We start from the raw sequence: 16,000 nt of genomic DNA, 5'->3' as shown, positions 1-16,000 counted from the left end.
TCTCTCACTTTCTGCACATTGTTCACCTGTCGGTCTCTGTGTTAATTCTCATGTACTTTAAGAAGCTTCTCTTATGAGGATTAAGTGAAGCACTGATCTATGGATATAAATATTATCAGGAGACATTTTTGTTGCTATTTTCTTTTAGCAAAATAATAGTAGTAGGTTTTTCCCTAGGCCCATGACCTGTCTAGTCACAGGTTCTTGGCCACTTTAGCAGTGTCAGGTATTGGTTCCCTCTCATGAAATGGGCCTTAAATCCCATCAAAAAGTGGTTAGTTATTCACATAAAATTTGTGACACTATTGAACCAGTGTATCTTGCAGGCAGGTCACTCTGTTAAGTAGAAGGGTTTATAGAGGGTGATATTGGTGATTACTTTTATCCTCCGGTGCTGTGCAATGTACTTTATAGCACCATGAGTGCTAGTCAGTAGAAGTGAAGCTTCTCTTTGTGTACCAGCTCAATTCTTCCACATTCAATGGCGTAAGTAAGTGGTATCTTCAGCAATAGGGCCTTATTTTCAGGTTGTGGGGGGTAGCCAATATCCTTTGGCAGTACTCTGAGGTGCTTTTGGGTTTCCTTGGTATCCCTTTGTCCAACGGCTCAACAAGATGTAACTCATTCATATCACTGGAGGTTTTACTTGGTGTATAAGATGTCTAGTTGTGGTATTGTCTCCCCACATCAAATGGTGACTCCATATAAATTCTTTTTACACATGTATATATTTTAGGAAGCTTCTACTGTAGTAGGTTTCGATTTTCAAAATGTCTTTAGTGTTAGTTGTCCCTACCCATATTCCTTCCTCTACCCTGTCCTTCCATTTCCTTCACCATTTAATCTTTATAGTCTAATTTCTCCTTTATCCATTTATAACACTATATTCTATTTCCGTCCCCTCTTCTATCCCTGTCTGTTACTACTTAACTAACCTCTGTGGCTATTCTGATTGAAACACACATATCTAAGGCTTAAAAGCTAACATCCACTGTTGTGGAATATTTGCACACTATGTGAAGATGTGTCGCTGTGATTGATTTAATAAAGAGCTGAATGGCTAACAGCTAGGCAGGAGAGACAGGTGGGATGTCCGGGGACAGAGAGAAAGAGGAGGAGGAAATCTAGGTGCGCTAATTACAACAGGGAGATGCCTGGAGATGTGGAACTAGTCAGGTGTACAGAAAGAGAGAAGTGGTTTTAAAAAAAAGCCACATGGAAGAACATAGATTAAAAATATGAATTACTACTGAATGTACCAGGCTCTGCTGATTCCCCATGGGAGGCTTTACCTTCTTGTAGGAGGAAATGGGAGGTGGGTTGTGGGGGGTAGGCTGGAGAGGCGGGAGGAGGGAAGAGGGGGATCTGTGATTGGTATGTAAAATGAATAAAAAATTTCTTAATAAAAAAGCAATAGAAAAATAAATAAATAAATGAGTTAATTAAGTTATAAGCTAGTTGTGGAAAAGCCTAAGGTAAGGTCAAGCTTTCATAATTAGTAATAAATCTCTGTGTCATTATTTTTGGGCTGGCAGTCCAGACAAGAAGCTTACTATAATCCACATATAAGACAAAACATAATATTGCCTTTCTGGGTCTGGATTACCTTACTCAGGATGACTTTTTCTAGCTCTATCTACTTACCTACAAATTTCATTATTCTTAACAGCTGAATAGCAGTCCATTGTGTAAATGTATGACATTTTAAGTTTCATCATCAGTTGGTGATATCTAAACCATTTCACCTTCTGCTATTATGATTAGCGCATCAGTGAACATGAATAAGCAAATATCTCTATAGTGAGATGTAGAGTCATTTGGGTATGTGCCCAATAGTTGTATAGCTGGATCTTGAGTAGATCTAGTTCAGCTTCCTAAGGAACCTACACTGATTTTCACAGTGACTGTTCAAGTTTACACTCTTACCAGTGGGTAGTGTTCGCCTTAAACCACATCTTCACCAGATGAGCTGTCTTTTCTTTTATTGATCTTGGCCATTTCTGACTTGGTAGATTGCAACCACAAACTGCTTTTAATTTGTAATAATTTGGTTTAAAGATGATGACCATTGAAAGTATTTCTCAGTCATTTGTGTTTCATATTTTGAAACTCTGTCTGGTTCTGTAGCCCTTTTTTTATTTTTTATTTTTCTAGTTTTTTGAGACAGGGTTTCTCTGTGTAGTCCTGACTTTCCTGGAACTAGCTCTGTAGACCTGGCTGGCCTCAAACTCACAGAGATCACCTGCCTCTGCCTCCCAAGTGCTGGATTAAAGGTGTGCACCACACCACCCAAGCCCTTCTCTGACTTTTTAATTGAAAATTTTTTCATACAAATTATTTGATCACCTTATAATCCAGGACTAGTTCCTCAGTAACAACTCAGTCCTGCTAGAGAAGAGTGAGTGCGCCAGCTCCTTCCAGGACTCTTTATCTTTTGGGTGTGACATAAATCGAGGTGCGGAAAACAGAGAAAAGTCTCAGATACCTACAGGGTTAATTTATTCAAAGAGAGAAGTCTTATGAAGAGAATGAAGGAACAGCCCAGAACACACCCAAAGGCTGATGAAGGCCATCCTTCAGAAGATCACCACAACAGGCAGGAGGAAATCTTCAGGCTTCTGGTGAAAGTAGGGGAGGGCGGCAAGAAGCAGCTGGAAGCTTTAGAGAAGAGCCTACTCAGCCAGTCCCAGAAACTAAGAGGACACTCCCACAACATTTGGACCCTGAAGAAGTGATAGAGGAGTAGATAAGGGAAGAAATTCAAAGAGTAAGAAACAAGTTTGTGGATGCATTAGAAGCAAAGACATTCCGAAGCCGTCCTTACCCTTTGAGCTTCAGGTCTTGAAACCTTTTCTTCTCTGAGATTGAAGTCTTGCAGCTGCTTTTTTCTCTTAGAATTTCCTAATGTACCTTTGAACTTCATCTTACTTCTAACTACCTGGAGTATTTTCTTTAGTAGTTTTGTTGTTATCAGCATCTTGTTGGATTTTGATTTTGACTCCATTTTCTACGTTTGTTTATCATGGGAAAGTTTTACACTTATGCACGGAAGTGTTAAAAGTCAAATTAAAAAGCAGCATATTTAGTATCAGCTCACATATATAGAAAAATTCCTAATTATGTGTGTACATGTAAATTATACATATCTCAAAAAACTTAACAGTGCTTATCTTTATATGGTGTGTTTAATTTTGTTTTGCTTATGTGTATTTTTAATGAGTATGTGTCTCACAAAGAACTTCAGATTTTTTAATAAGTGGGAGTTCATTAAAATTAATTTGTAAACAGCTTGTAGAGGCAATAAAGCACTAACCTCTTGATGTATGAACTATTAAAAAGGAATGTAAACCTGGAATTGCCTCGGATTCTTAGCCAGAGGAATAAACTGGCATTATTATAGATTAAAAAATATATATATTGATCATGTTTTCCCTCCCCCAGTTTCTCCTAGAAACTTCCTTCCCATCTCCCTACCACCAAACTTCATAATCTTTTTCAAGGCAAGAGAGAGAGAGAGAAGAGAGAGAGAGAGAGAGAGAGAGAGAGAGAGAAACAAACCCACAAAATCCTCAAAGACAAAATGAAAATCAAAACAAGCAAGTAACAATAAGACAAAAAAGCCAAAACAAAGCAAAATTAAACAAAAAGTTTTCAAAATAACATTGAGTTTATTTTGTTTTGCCAACTACTTTTGGTACTCAGCCTTCCTGGAGTATGGTTGATATACACAGTGACATTCTATTGGAAAAATAAGAAATTCCCTTTGCCAGGTATCAAATGCATATAGCTTCTTGTTAGGGGTAGACCCATGTCCACTTCCCCCTTAGTGCTGGGATCCCTTCTGACTTGAACCTGTACAGTCTTGAGCATGCTGCCACAGTCTCTGTGAGTTCATATGTGCATCAGTCCTGTTGTATCTGACAGACACTGTTTCCCTGGAGACATTCATACCTCTGGTTCTTAAATCTTTCCACATCCTCTTCCTCATGATCCTTGAGATGATGGCTTTGATAAAGACACCCACTTAGTATTGAGTGCTTCAAAGTCTCTTACTCTCTGCACATTGTTCAGTTGCAGGTCTCTGTGTTAATTCCAATATACTGCCAGATGTTTCGCTGATGAGGCTGAGTGAGCACTATCTATAGGTATAACAGTACGCTATCAGGAGTTATTTTATGTCTATGTACCTTTAACAGTGGTTCTCAACCTGTGCGGTTGCAACCCCTTGGGAATCAAACGACCCTTTCACCTGGTTTGCATATCAGATATTTACATTATGATTCATAACAGTAGCAAAACTACAGTTATGAAGTAGCAATGAAAATAATTTATGGTTGGGTCACCACAACACAAGGAACTATATTAAAGGGTTGCAGCATTAGGAAGGTTGAGAATCATTGCTTTAGCAAAACATTAGTATTAGGTTTTCCACTAGGTCCATGAGCTATCTAGTCTCTGGTTCTTGGCACTTTACCATTGTCAGGTACAGTTCCCTCTCATGGAGTGGGCCATAAATCCAATGAAAAAGTGTTTGTTGCTCCCATATATTGGTGCCACTAACTGGGCAGTGGTGGCACATGCCTTAAATCCTAGCATTTGGGAGGCAGTCAGATCTCTGAATTCGAGGTGTACAGAGTGAGTTCCAGGACAACCAGGATGACACAGAGAAACCCTGTCTTGAAAACCCCCCAAAAAAAAATTGTGCCACTGTTGCATGTAGTGGGTAGCCATTCCAGCTTTGATCTGGAAGTTCCAACCCCCACTGAAGCTTCAGTAACTGTCACGCCTACAAGGCGGGGTCAAGAGAGGCCCTGAAGACCGGAGATCCAGATGCGCCCCCTTCTCTTAGTTCCTGACCCTGGACACTAGAGGTAGACCGAGCAGAGTTCTTCAGAGAACACTGCCGGACTGCGCTGTCTTCCCCAGACCCTGCAACCTACCTATCCCTCATTTGTAAGTTACTCCACTAAATAAACTCCCTTTAACTATGTAGAGTGGCCTTAATACATTTCACCATATTGAGCCTGCTGGCGACCTTGCTGGCCGCAGCTGAAGGCAGAAGTCAAGATGGCAGGAGCCACAGCCGGCACTCAGGAGGAGGGGAATACCTCACTCACAGCCGGTTTTTTCACTGGTCTGGGGCTAAGCTAGGGAACTGAGATGGGATTAGCTGTTCCTTTTTCGGGAATGGAACTGTGTAGGTGTTCCCTGGTTATATGGAACTTTGCAGGCCGGTTTAGTACCCACCAGCCAAGAGGAGGCTGAGGGTGGGAACCACCAGGCCTTTGGAATTTGCCCCACGTGAGCACCAGATATTGGTGAAATTATTAAGGCCACTGCACGTAGTTAAAAGGGAGGTTTATTTAGTGGCATAACTTACAAATGAAGGATAGGTAGGTTTGCAGGGTCTGGGGAAGACTTAGGGCAGTCCGGCAGTGTTCCCTGGAGAACTCTACTCGGTCTCTACCTCTAGCGTCCAGGGTCCAGGAAACAAGAGAGCATGGTACATCTGGATCTTGGGTCTGTAGGGCCTCTCTTGGCCCTGCCTGTAGGTTGTGACAGTTACCGAAGCCTCAGTGGGGTTGGAACCTCCAGATCAAAGCTGGAATGGCTACCCACTACAGTTGCACCAGTAGGATATCTTACAGGCAGGTCACTGTTGTGGTCACAGAGTTTTTAGATGGGAGATATTAATGATTGCCTTTCTCTTCCAGTAGCATCAGAGTACCTTCCAGTAGCATGAAAACTAGTCAGCAGGGTTTTGACAGCCATGGGGTTGCTCAGAGTTGCCTGATCAAGTCCCTTCAGCAGAGAACACAACTGTTCTATCACCCCTACTTCCAGTTTTAGGGAGGACCAGGACACAAGGCCTGTGTTCTTTGTTAGTATAACCTTGTTGCTATATTACTATATTGCCATATTGGATTTTCCCTACATTTGTGATGTATTGGGTCATCTGTTTGGCCTCGGGATCTTAGGTTAGATCTAGCACAAGGATGTCATTCTATATAATAACTCATATGATTATGCTTAGTATTAGAATTTGAGCTGTTCTAATTGTTATGAGTTACAATTTTCTCCATTTTTAAGAGATTTCCTGGCAACCTTTGTTAGGATATGTTTAATGGATTGGTCAGTCCTTTCACCTTTGCCTGAGGATTATGTCCTCCAAGCTGACTGCAGATAATATTTGGCCCTTGGACCTCTATCTAGAGTCTGTTACCTGTGATGTAAAGGATGTTTGTTGTCTCTGTGTAATGACTGGGGAGACCAAACCTTAGGATAATTTTCTTCAGCTGGTTCTTTGCCACTTTAGTGGCCTTTTCCATTCTAATAGGAAAATCTTCTTTCCAGACAATGAAAGTGTAAACACCAAAGATTTTTGAAGCTGTCACAGGTAGCATGTGAATAGGGGTATTTGTCAGTTTTCCCTGGATAAGTACATCTCCTCTGGGTCTATGGAAGTAGTAGTGGAGGATAAGATGGCCAGAATTTTTATGTATGCAGAGACTCCAGACCTGACATACAATTTCACTCCAGCAACTAGTCTTTGTCCTGCTAGGGTGGCATTTTCTCAAATGGAGTGAGTCATGTATTGCCTTAATTACTTTCCACTATAGGACTTTGGATAATAATACTTTATTCCCACATGAACCTATGAAACGATTTAACTGCTCTAAACCTTCTTGCTTCCTGGTCATATACTTTGCTGTACCACATCTGTGATGGCTAATGTCAGTTAACAACTTGATACACACAGGAAGAGGGAACCTCAATTGAAGAAATGCTCCATCAGATCGACCTGTGAGTATGTCTGTGGGACATTTTCTAGGTTGTTAATTGATAGGAGGGTCCATTCTACTATGGGTAGTACATCTCCAAACAGAGGAACCTGGTATATATAAGGAAGGTAGCTGAACAAGCCAGAGGAAACAAGCCAGTAAGCAGTGTTCCTCTGAGGACTCTGCTTCAATGCCTGCCTCCAGGTCCAGACCTTGAGTTCCTGCCTTGGCCTCCCTTGATGGTGGACTGAAACCTGTAAGCCAATAAATCCTTTCTCTCTTAGTGCTTTGGTCCTGGTGGTTTTCACAGCAACAGAAAACTTAACTAGGACACTCTATCTTTAGTTGTCGGATAGAACTGCAAGTTTACATAAAGGAAATGACACAAAAATTACACTCAGATGAGCCTTATTAGGAGAAAGAGCTGGTGATCATGGGCAACCAAATTCAGGCCTTCAAGTGGAAGAGATAGCATCCTACTATAGGCATCATGATAAGGCCTTGAAATGAGGGCCTTTAATTCCAGAAACAAAGGAGACCTACTGATTCTTAGACATCTGGGGGTTGAGTGGTTAGTTACACACACATGATATAGCCTGGTCTAATCTATCTTTCAAGAGTCACAAGGCAGGACTGGAGCCATAGTTCGAAGTTGTCTTGGTGCTGGTCAGCTTGGGCCAGTGGAGGCTAAACTTGAATTTCTTTTCATCAAAGTCTGAATGTTCTAACAGACACAGTAGACACCTACCAATTCCTTGTCCTAAGGGTTCAACTGCAGAGGGTGTGTGTGGCCCAATTTCTGGAGGGGAAAAGTGATAGTCTATGATATAAAACTAATAGCTTTATTGTGTCTGTGTTGTGAGACCCATGAGCAAGACCACCACAGAGTCAATATCTGATGCAAAATACATAGGGGTTTATTGATAACATGCAAGCCCAAGCTTGGTCCATATCCAACACTTGACACAGCGGGTGGAGGAGGACGGCCCTGAGCTCTCAGAGTAAGAGGTTTTAAAGAGGAAAAACCACAAGCAGGGTGGTACAAGCCTTTGAATCATACTATTGGGTGAGGGTGTGTAACCTTTGAATTTACTGGTTAGGGGTTACAGTTATCATTTTTGGGCAGGCCTGGACAAGACCCAGGCTCTGTCTTTGAGCTGCCATGAGGGCTGACTGGCCTAGCATGTTCACTTGACCCATGCACATAAGCTCTAAATTGGTGAGGAAACTCAGACAGTAAACAACTGGCTGAACCTTGAGCAGTCAGAGTACATGCAGAAAGGGAGCTACTGCAAGGACTATGTCTTTTGTTCATGGCCCTCCCAGAAACTGCTTGCTCAAGTCTCAGGAAACTGAAATTGAGGCCTGATCTCTGAGAGAAGACTGACAGCCTGTTAAGGCGTCTGCTTGGTCCTTTCAGTGTGTTTGTTTATATTTCATTCCCTTCCTATTAAGGATTTTTTCTGATGATGGGATTAAACTCATGGGACTTACACATGGAAGAAAGTTCTCTCTGACTGTGTGATACCCTTGACTCTATAAAACACATTTTTACATGGTGTGTGCCTTCCTGTGCGTGCACATGTGTGTTTGTGTTTGTGTGTGTGTGTGTGTGTGTGTGTGTGTGTGTGTGTGTGTGTGTATTCAATACTAAGGTTAGACCCCAAAGGTGTTCCTGAACTGCTACTGGCTGAAAATTCTTGGAAGATGAAGTCAATGAGAGTTGGAATTTGATGACACAAATTCTTAGACCTACGAAGCAGGCCAAGAGTTCACAGCTGAGTGGTGCCTCTGTCAGCCCCACTGGCACAGCCAACGCAAGTTCTGCCACACTGCTGGCAACCATTTTACTTGAAAATAGCATCACTGGTTAGTACATGTTCTATCCTTCTTTTCTGTATACTCTAATTAATATGGCTACATTCACATATACATATATATTTATTTATATCAAAATTTACTGCTTACTATTTTAACTGTACAGTTACATGTCAGGAGGAACATTCAAAGTGTGGGTTTGTTATACTGTCCATCTTCCCTAACTGACATACTGTCCTCATAGAATGTCATCTCCCTTTCTCACAGTCCTGGACCCCAGAAATTGCCATTCTGCTTTCTCTGTCTCTGAGTTGGCTGTCCATGGACCTACTTTGACCCATGCACTCTCTCTTGCTCTCTGTGACTTGCTTATTCACTTATTGTAATGTCATCAAACTTCATCCATTTTGCCTCCTGTGAGAGTTTCTCTCCTTCAAAGGACTAGGAATAGTGTCTCACCATCTGTACATTTCACCCCTAATTTATCAGTTAGAGTTTGGATGTGACCTGTTTGTGCAAAGGAACCTTTGTGGGGTATCCACCAGAGAAGACTGCTCAGACATGGTTTAAGCCAATAGAAAGTCTTTATCAGCTGACAGCAACTACAGTGAGTGTAATGGATCCCGATGTAGCCCTGAGCCTTTCTCTAGGTGAGCTCTTGAGCACAAAAACAATATCATGAGTTGACATACTTCAGTTAACAAGAACAGTTAGCCGGAAGCAGTACCACAGAAGTCAAAAAGAAAAGGTAGTACATTTAGAGACTTTCCAGAACTGTGGACTCTGGTGGATTAAGTCTTTGTTTTAGTTTTGTCCGATGGTGCTGTCTACATACTTAGTTTTGCTGAATGATACTTCCATCATGAAGTCAGTTTGGTTAAAGTCTGGGAACCTGTTACAGAACAAGTATTAAATCATTGTTCCCTAAATGGTGATGATATTTTGGGAGGTTCTGGACACTTAAAGAGATGGTATGTATTTGGAGGAAGTAGATACCAGTGTGTATGCCTTTGAAGATGTTTACCTTGTCTGAGTCCTTTTCTTTCCTTCCTGTCCATCATGAAGTGAGGAGCCTCTGCCTCCTACATACACAGCAGTATGTATATACACAGGCATGTCTCACCACATGCCTGAATCAACAAAGCCAATAACTACAAACTCAAATCTCTGAAGCTGAACCATATTGAATCATTCAGGCTCCTCTTAAGATGTTCTCTCAATCAGGTATTTTAGTCAGGAATGTTGAATTTGAAAAAAAAAAAAAAAAACACTTTTAGTTATGACCGTTTAACTTCTGTTTTCAACGTGCACGGCGTGTCCCTTCTACTGTTTATCTATGATCTGCTTTCACTCTCTTGTCTTTCTTGCCTACCTGAGTGTGAACATAGTTGCTGCCACTTTTAATTCTTTGGAATGTTTGGCGGGAAAGTGGCTTGGAATGCATAGCTGGTTGTTGACTCTGCTGATATTAGTTGAGCACAGAATGATTTCCATGATGGGAGCTTTTACTCCAGGACAGTCTGCATTAGTTCACCTGACAATTCCAGGGTCCTCTGCGTCAGCCCAAGAATTTAATGCAAGTGTTTAAGTTTTTCTAAGCACTGTTTTTATGAATACATGATACTAGCCAGCTGTAGGCAGGCATAGGCAGGAGGAATACCATTTCAAGTCTGTCCATTCTAGGCTACACAGTGAATTTGAGGCCAGTGTAGTCTATATGGAAAGAGTTTGTGAAAGAAGAGCGGAGAGGAGAGGAGAGGGAAGGAAGGGAGGGAAAGGGAGGGGAGGGAGGGGAGGGGAGGGGAGGGGAGGGGAGGGAGGGGAGGGGAGGGAGGAGAGGGGAGAGAGGAGAGGAGAGGAGAGGAGAGAGAGAGAGGAGAGGAGAGGAGAGGAGAGGAGAGGAGAGGAGAGGGGAGAGGAGAGGAGGGAGGGAGAGGAGATAACAACAAACTAGAATGCCTTCTGGACTACCTAGGGAATTCAGTGCCAACTTTGGTACATTATGCATTAGTTAGGGCTCTCTGGAGGAACAAAACTGATAGACTAATTATATGTATACATGTTGATTTATCAGACTGACTTACATAATGTGTTCTGGTAGTCCAGCCATGGTTGTCTAATACTGGAGAGGTTGAGAATCCCATAGTTGTTCCATCTATGAGGCTGGACATCTCAGTAATCCTAATCTTGTACTGGAGGCCTGGAGATTCCTGGAGTGCTGCTGGTCTTTGGTCTACATTGGAAGCCAATGAAGCTGGTAGCAGCAAAGGAATGCTGTAGCAACTAGACAGATGAACTTGCCAGCAAGAGTGAAGGTAAGCAGGCCTAAAGCAAAAGTTTCCTTCTTCCATATCCTTTTGCCTAAGTTGCCACCAGAATGTGCCATCCACATTTAGCATGGTTCCTTTTTCATATAATTGAAATTCAACAAAATCCCTCAGGATTGCACAGAAATTTTTGTTTTAATAGATTCCAGATTCAATCAAGTTGATAAGCAAGATTAACCATCACACCCTGTCTCAAAATAAATTTGTATTTTTAAAAATCTATGGTTATAGTTCGGTGGTACATAGCTTACCCAACATATCCATTGCCCTAGTTTCAGTCTCAGTAGCAGAAAAATTAACTCGTTGAGGATTATTTATCCAAATCATGTTTAATAATATGGCCCCTTCAAGGATTGCTCTGGTCATTAGAAGGCATTTCAGGTATCAGCCTGCAACATTCCCTCAACCTCATTGCCCTGTCCAGAGTACTCCTACTGAGAACTCCAGACCTCTCAATGTTCTCCAGACTGACTTTGAGGTCTTCTCCTGCCTCAACCTTCACTTACCTGAACCCACACCTACCAATTACGGGCCTCCAACAGAATGTTCATTTTGACCTTGCTGTTCAGGGAAGATGTTAGGCATGTAGTAGCATTCCTCCTCCCTGTTTTTAACTATTGAATTCTTCCTTTTTGTTGGGTTAAAGAAAGTCTTCCACTATCACCCCAAACCACCATATGGGTCATCTCTCCATCTTGCACTTCTGTTTTATGTGCATTGACGCAACTTCCCATGCTAGTTCCTGGAGACCACCATTTGTAACTGACAAATGTACAACCATGTGGCATCTAAATTATGTTTCTTTGAGGAACAAAAATAGAGGTACCTTCAGACCTTTGTTTCCAGGAGTAACATTCTGCTCATTTTGTTGATAATTGGCTTCAAGGAACTGAATTCCTAGGATACCATCCAGCAGTCTGTTTCTAGAATTTTCTTCCTTGGCATATGGAAGGACGCAAGCATAGAGAGTTGTGAAAATAAAGCTCCTGAAGACACACTTTGGGTATAGGAGTGTAAATCAGTGGTAGGTCATTTTCCTGGCAGTAACAAGTCCTTGGTTCTATCCAACAACATTTCAAACAACAATAAAAACAACAAGCAACAACCAAAAATAGTATAAAACCTCACACAAGCCATGCATGGTGGTGTATGACCATAATCCCAGCACTTTGTAGGCTGAGAGAGGTGAATTTCTTCAAAGGTGAGATCAGTTGCGGCTATATAGGGATTAAGGGAAGAGTTTCATACATACTGGAGAGCCTGTATCAAAAACAAAACAAAAAAGTTAAAACCAAAAATTACTGCATGACTTTTAGCCTAAAACCAAAAAGGAAGAAAACTCATTGGCAATAACAGCATTCAGATGCATCTTGTTTTGTATCTTTCCAATTTATTTCATGATAGGAATAAATAACAAAACAAGCAAATAAGTAACACACTAGGATATATACTTTTTCTTTTCTCTGTATATTAGAGCCACCTCCTTTTGAATAGTTTGTCTCTTACGACATGTGGAGACTATCCCGTGAATAGATCTCCTTCAATTTAGTGTATTCTAAATATTAAACTGCATGCATGTACCGAAACTGTAAATCCTCTATTACAGTGTGTTCTCAACTTTCCTAATGCTGCGACCCTTTAATACAGTTCCTCATGGTGTGGTGACCCCCAAACATAAAATTTTCATTGCTGATTCATAACTGTAATTTTGCCACTGTTATGCATTATAATGTAAATATCTGTGGTTTCTGATGGTCTTAGGCAACCCCTGTGAAAGGGTCGTACCTTGAGAACCACTGTTCTATTACTTTATCACTATTTACTTATTTATTTGATACTGGCATATTGCTTTGTTTTGTTTTGTTTTGTTTTGTTTTGTTTTGTTTTGTTTTGAAGCAAAGTTTTTTTGAGACATAGTCCACTGGAACTTGATATATAGACTATGCTGACCTTGAATTTGCAACCATGCCTCTCCCTGCAGGGTTTTGGCATTATAGATATGAAGCAACAACCTAGAGTGACAGCTTTTTAATGATGCATATTATTGATTTCCTATTGTAAAATATGCTCATAGCAGAAATATCTAAAAATAATGAGCAACCAGGTACTTTCAAAGACCATGAAGGGGCTGGGATATAGGTCAGGAATAAAGAATTCACCTAACACACTCAAAACCCTGAGTCTCATTGCTACCACTCATAAAAGAAATCCAAATACAAAACAAATACTCATAATCTAAATGTCTCACATAAAAATGCTGAATAAAAGAAGCTATCCCTATAAGACTGTCTCCTGAAAACTGTTTCTCATTTTGCAAAACAGTCAAAATTATAGTAAGATACTTGGTAATGCTTAGTTGATTCAGCTATAAAACAAAGCAAGAAAATGATGATGATATATATTTTTAAGAGTGGTGGCAGTGTGGATGTTTGCTCCATGATCATTTATTTAGATTTATTCTTAGATTGTATGTTCCTCCTGTGTATGAGATACATCACAACACTAATAACTTTTTAAAAAATTCAAAAACCCTTCATTCCTGTTAAAAATGTATCTTAATTACTAAGTATATAGCTTTGCAATGTAATTCACATCCATGATTGTGTATACAAACTTTCATACCATGCTATGTATTTTCTATATATTGCAATCATCTTCCTTTGGGTTACTTATATCCATAACTGTCATGGTTTCAATCAGAAAGACAAAAAGATCAAAACAAAACAACAACAACAATAAAAATCACCAGACATAGTGTCTGATACCAGTGATTCTAGCACTTGTGGTACTAAGGCAGGAAGATTGCGAATTCTAAGCCAGAATGAGCTCATAAAGAGATCCATACCCTGCATCAAAAGGGGAACCTGACAATGTGATAAATGCCTATAATTCTAGCTACTCAAGAAGCCAGAGCAGGAGGATTCCAAGTTTGAGGACAGCTGGGACAACTTAGTGAGACTCTGTCTCAAAAAAAAAAAAAGTGAAAAATGGCCAACACAGAAGGCACTTCTCTGCATTTTCACAGAACATACTCCCAGCAGTGGATCTCCAGGTCAAAGGTCCACTTTCTCGAACATAACCAGTTCTCTCTTGGAATGCTCCCTTGGAGACACTGTCTTGAGCCTAAGGAGTCATCCTTATACGGCCCTGTATTTCTTTGCAGTTGCCCAGCATTGTTATCACCATGATCCTGCTTAAAAAAAAAAAAAATGCCAGGCACAATATAGTAGGCTTCACTCTGGCCACTTTAGCACAGATCCTTTGCAACACCTGCATGTGCCTCCTGCAGTGGCAAATGTGGTATTTGGATGGACCCATGGAGTCCTACTCCAGCATGGCTTTTGTAGGACGTAGAAAGCCTACATTTACCACAATGACAGCAAGATAAGCCATATCGGAATGTGTCAACAATAGAGCAACCCTGACTTCATCCCTTTAGATATTCATGTTGCTCAATAACTGCTAGTGACTGACCACATTCTTGGGCTGGTTGGAAAAGTCTCCAGCATTTTAGCACTTGGGAACATGTTTAACAGGAGACTATAGAAGAATGTCACCCACAATTCAGTCTTCTTTACAGGGATTCTGTACATGATCGCCAGTATCTTTGTTTTCCTTATTCTCTGTCATGAGTAAAGAGGAGACTGTCTTCCCACGAGCCTTTCTATACGTATACTCTGTAATTGTAGTGACAAGTGTAGCGTCCATCCTGTTTTTATTAAGTGGCATAACTAGCATTTTTACAATATTTTTCCAGATATACAAGTGCATGTTGAGAGTTAAAATTAGTTTAAAATTCGCATAGCTTTGCAAATTTAAAATTCCCAGGTATGGTGGGCAGTATTACTGAATGTCTATATAAGGTTTCTAAAGACTTAAAACAGATCAGGGTGGTTTGGGACAGAAAATAGATATATGACTCCGTCCAGCATCTTTTCTATTTTATTTGGTACATTAATTAACTGGCTGGATTACAGGCTTTCGTTAAATGAAATATTGGCTTCTTGCCAGTTTATATAATAGAATCTGGGTTTTAATTACTATTGAGGGCAACAAATTGTCCATATGCCTAGTATATATGAAAAATGAGTGTCAGAGTACAGTAACCTCTTACATGTAACTCTAAATCCAAGGTTTAAGACAAAAGTTTGTCTGTTTTCTATGTCATGATGTTAGCATCTCTAGCCAATGAAGATTCCACAAATGTGTTAGTGAGAAATTGTTGTGAGGAATCTCCCACTCCATTATGAGACCCAGTCAACAGCTTTGAAGATTTGCCCTATGTTTCCTTTCTTTCTCCTTCCTTCAATCCTTTAAATCCATTTTTCTTTTAATTTTTTCTCTTTTGTTGAAAATAGATTCTTTTCTCATACAGTATATCCTGATTATGGTCTCCCCTCCCTCTACTCCTCCCAGTTCCTCCTCATCTCCTCTCCCATCTGGATCCACTCCCTTTCTGTCTCTCATTAGAAAAGAACAGGATTCTTAGAAATAACAACAAAACATAACAAAATAAAATGTAATAAGATAAAATAATAACCATCACATTAAAGTAGGACAAGACAAACCAACAGAAGAAAAAGGGCCCCAAGAAAAGGTACATGAATCAGAGACCCACTCATTCATACACTCAGGAGTTCCAAAAAAATACTAAACCAAAAGCTACACTATACATGCAGAGGACCTGGTGCAGACCCATGTAGGCCCTGTGCGTGCTGCTTCAATCTCTGTTAGTTCACATGAACTTTGTTCAGTTGCTTAGAGAGTCTTGTTCTCCTAATGTTCTCCATCCCCTCTGGCTCTTAAACTCTTTCAACCTCCTCTTCCATGGGGTTCCATGAGTAATCAGAGGAGGGATTTGATGGGGGCATCCCATTTAGAGCTGTGTGTTATAAAGTGTCTCTCTCTATCTCCTGCACCCCACCCCCCACATAATGTCTGGCTGTGGATCTCTGTATTTGTTCCAATCTGCTGCAGGAGGAATCTTCTCTAATTATGGCTGAATAAGATACTGATCTATTTTATCACTACATTTTTTATAAACTAAAATTTTTCATTTATTTTACAACCCAA

General features: G+C 40.5%; 1 pseudogene; it reads left to right on the top strand.

Moving 5' to 3' along the window:
• The first annotated feature begins 481 nt into the window (after window positions 1-481).
• On the top strand, window positions 482-2,845 carry LOC114686229 (annotated as a pseudogene).
• The last annotated feature ends 13,155 nt before the right edge of the window (window positions 2,846-16,000 follow it).

This window comes from Peromyscus leucopus, unplaced genomic scaffold, assembly GCF_004664715.2.
Source record: "Peromyscus leucopus breed LL Stock unplaced genomic scaffold, UCI_PerLeu_2.1 scaffold_1138, whole genome shotgun sequence".
NCBI lineage: Eukaryota > Metazoa > Chordata > Mammalia > Rodentia > Cricetidae > Peromyscus > Peromyscus leucopus.
The sequence above is the reverse complement of the archived record's forward strand: the minus strand, read 5'-3'. Positions and strand labels throughout refer to the sequence as shown.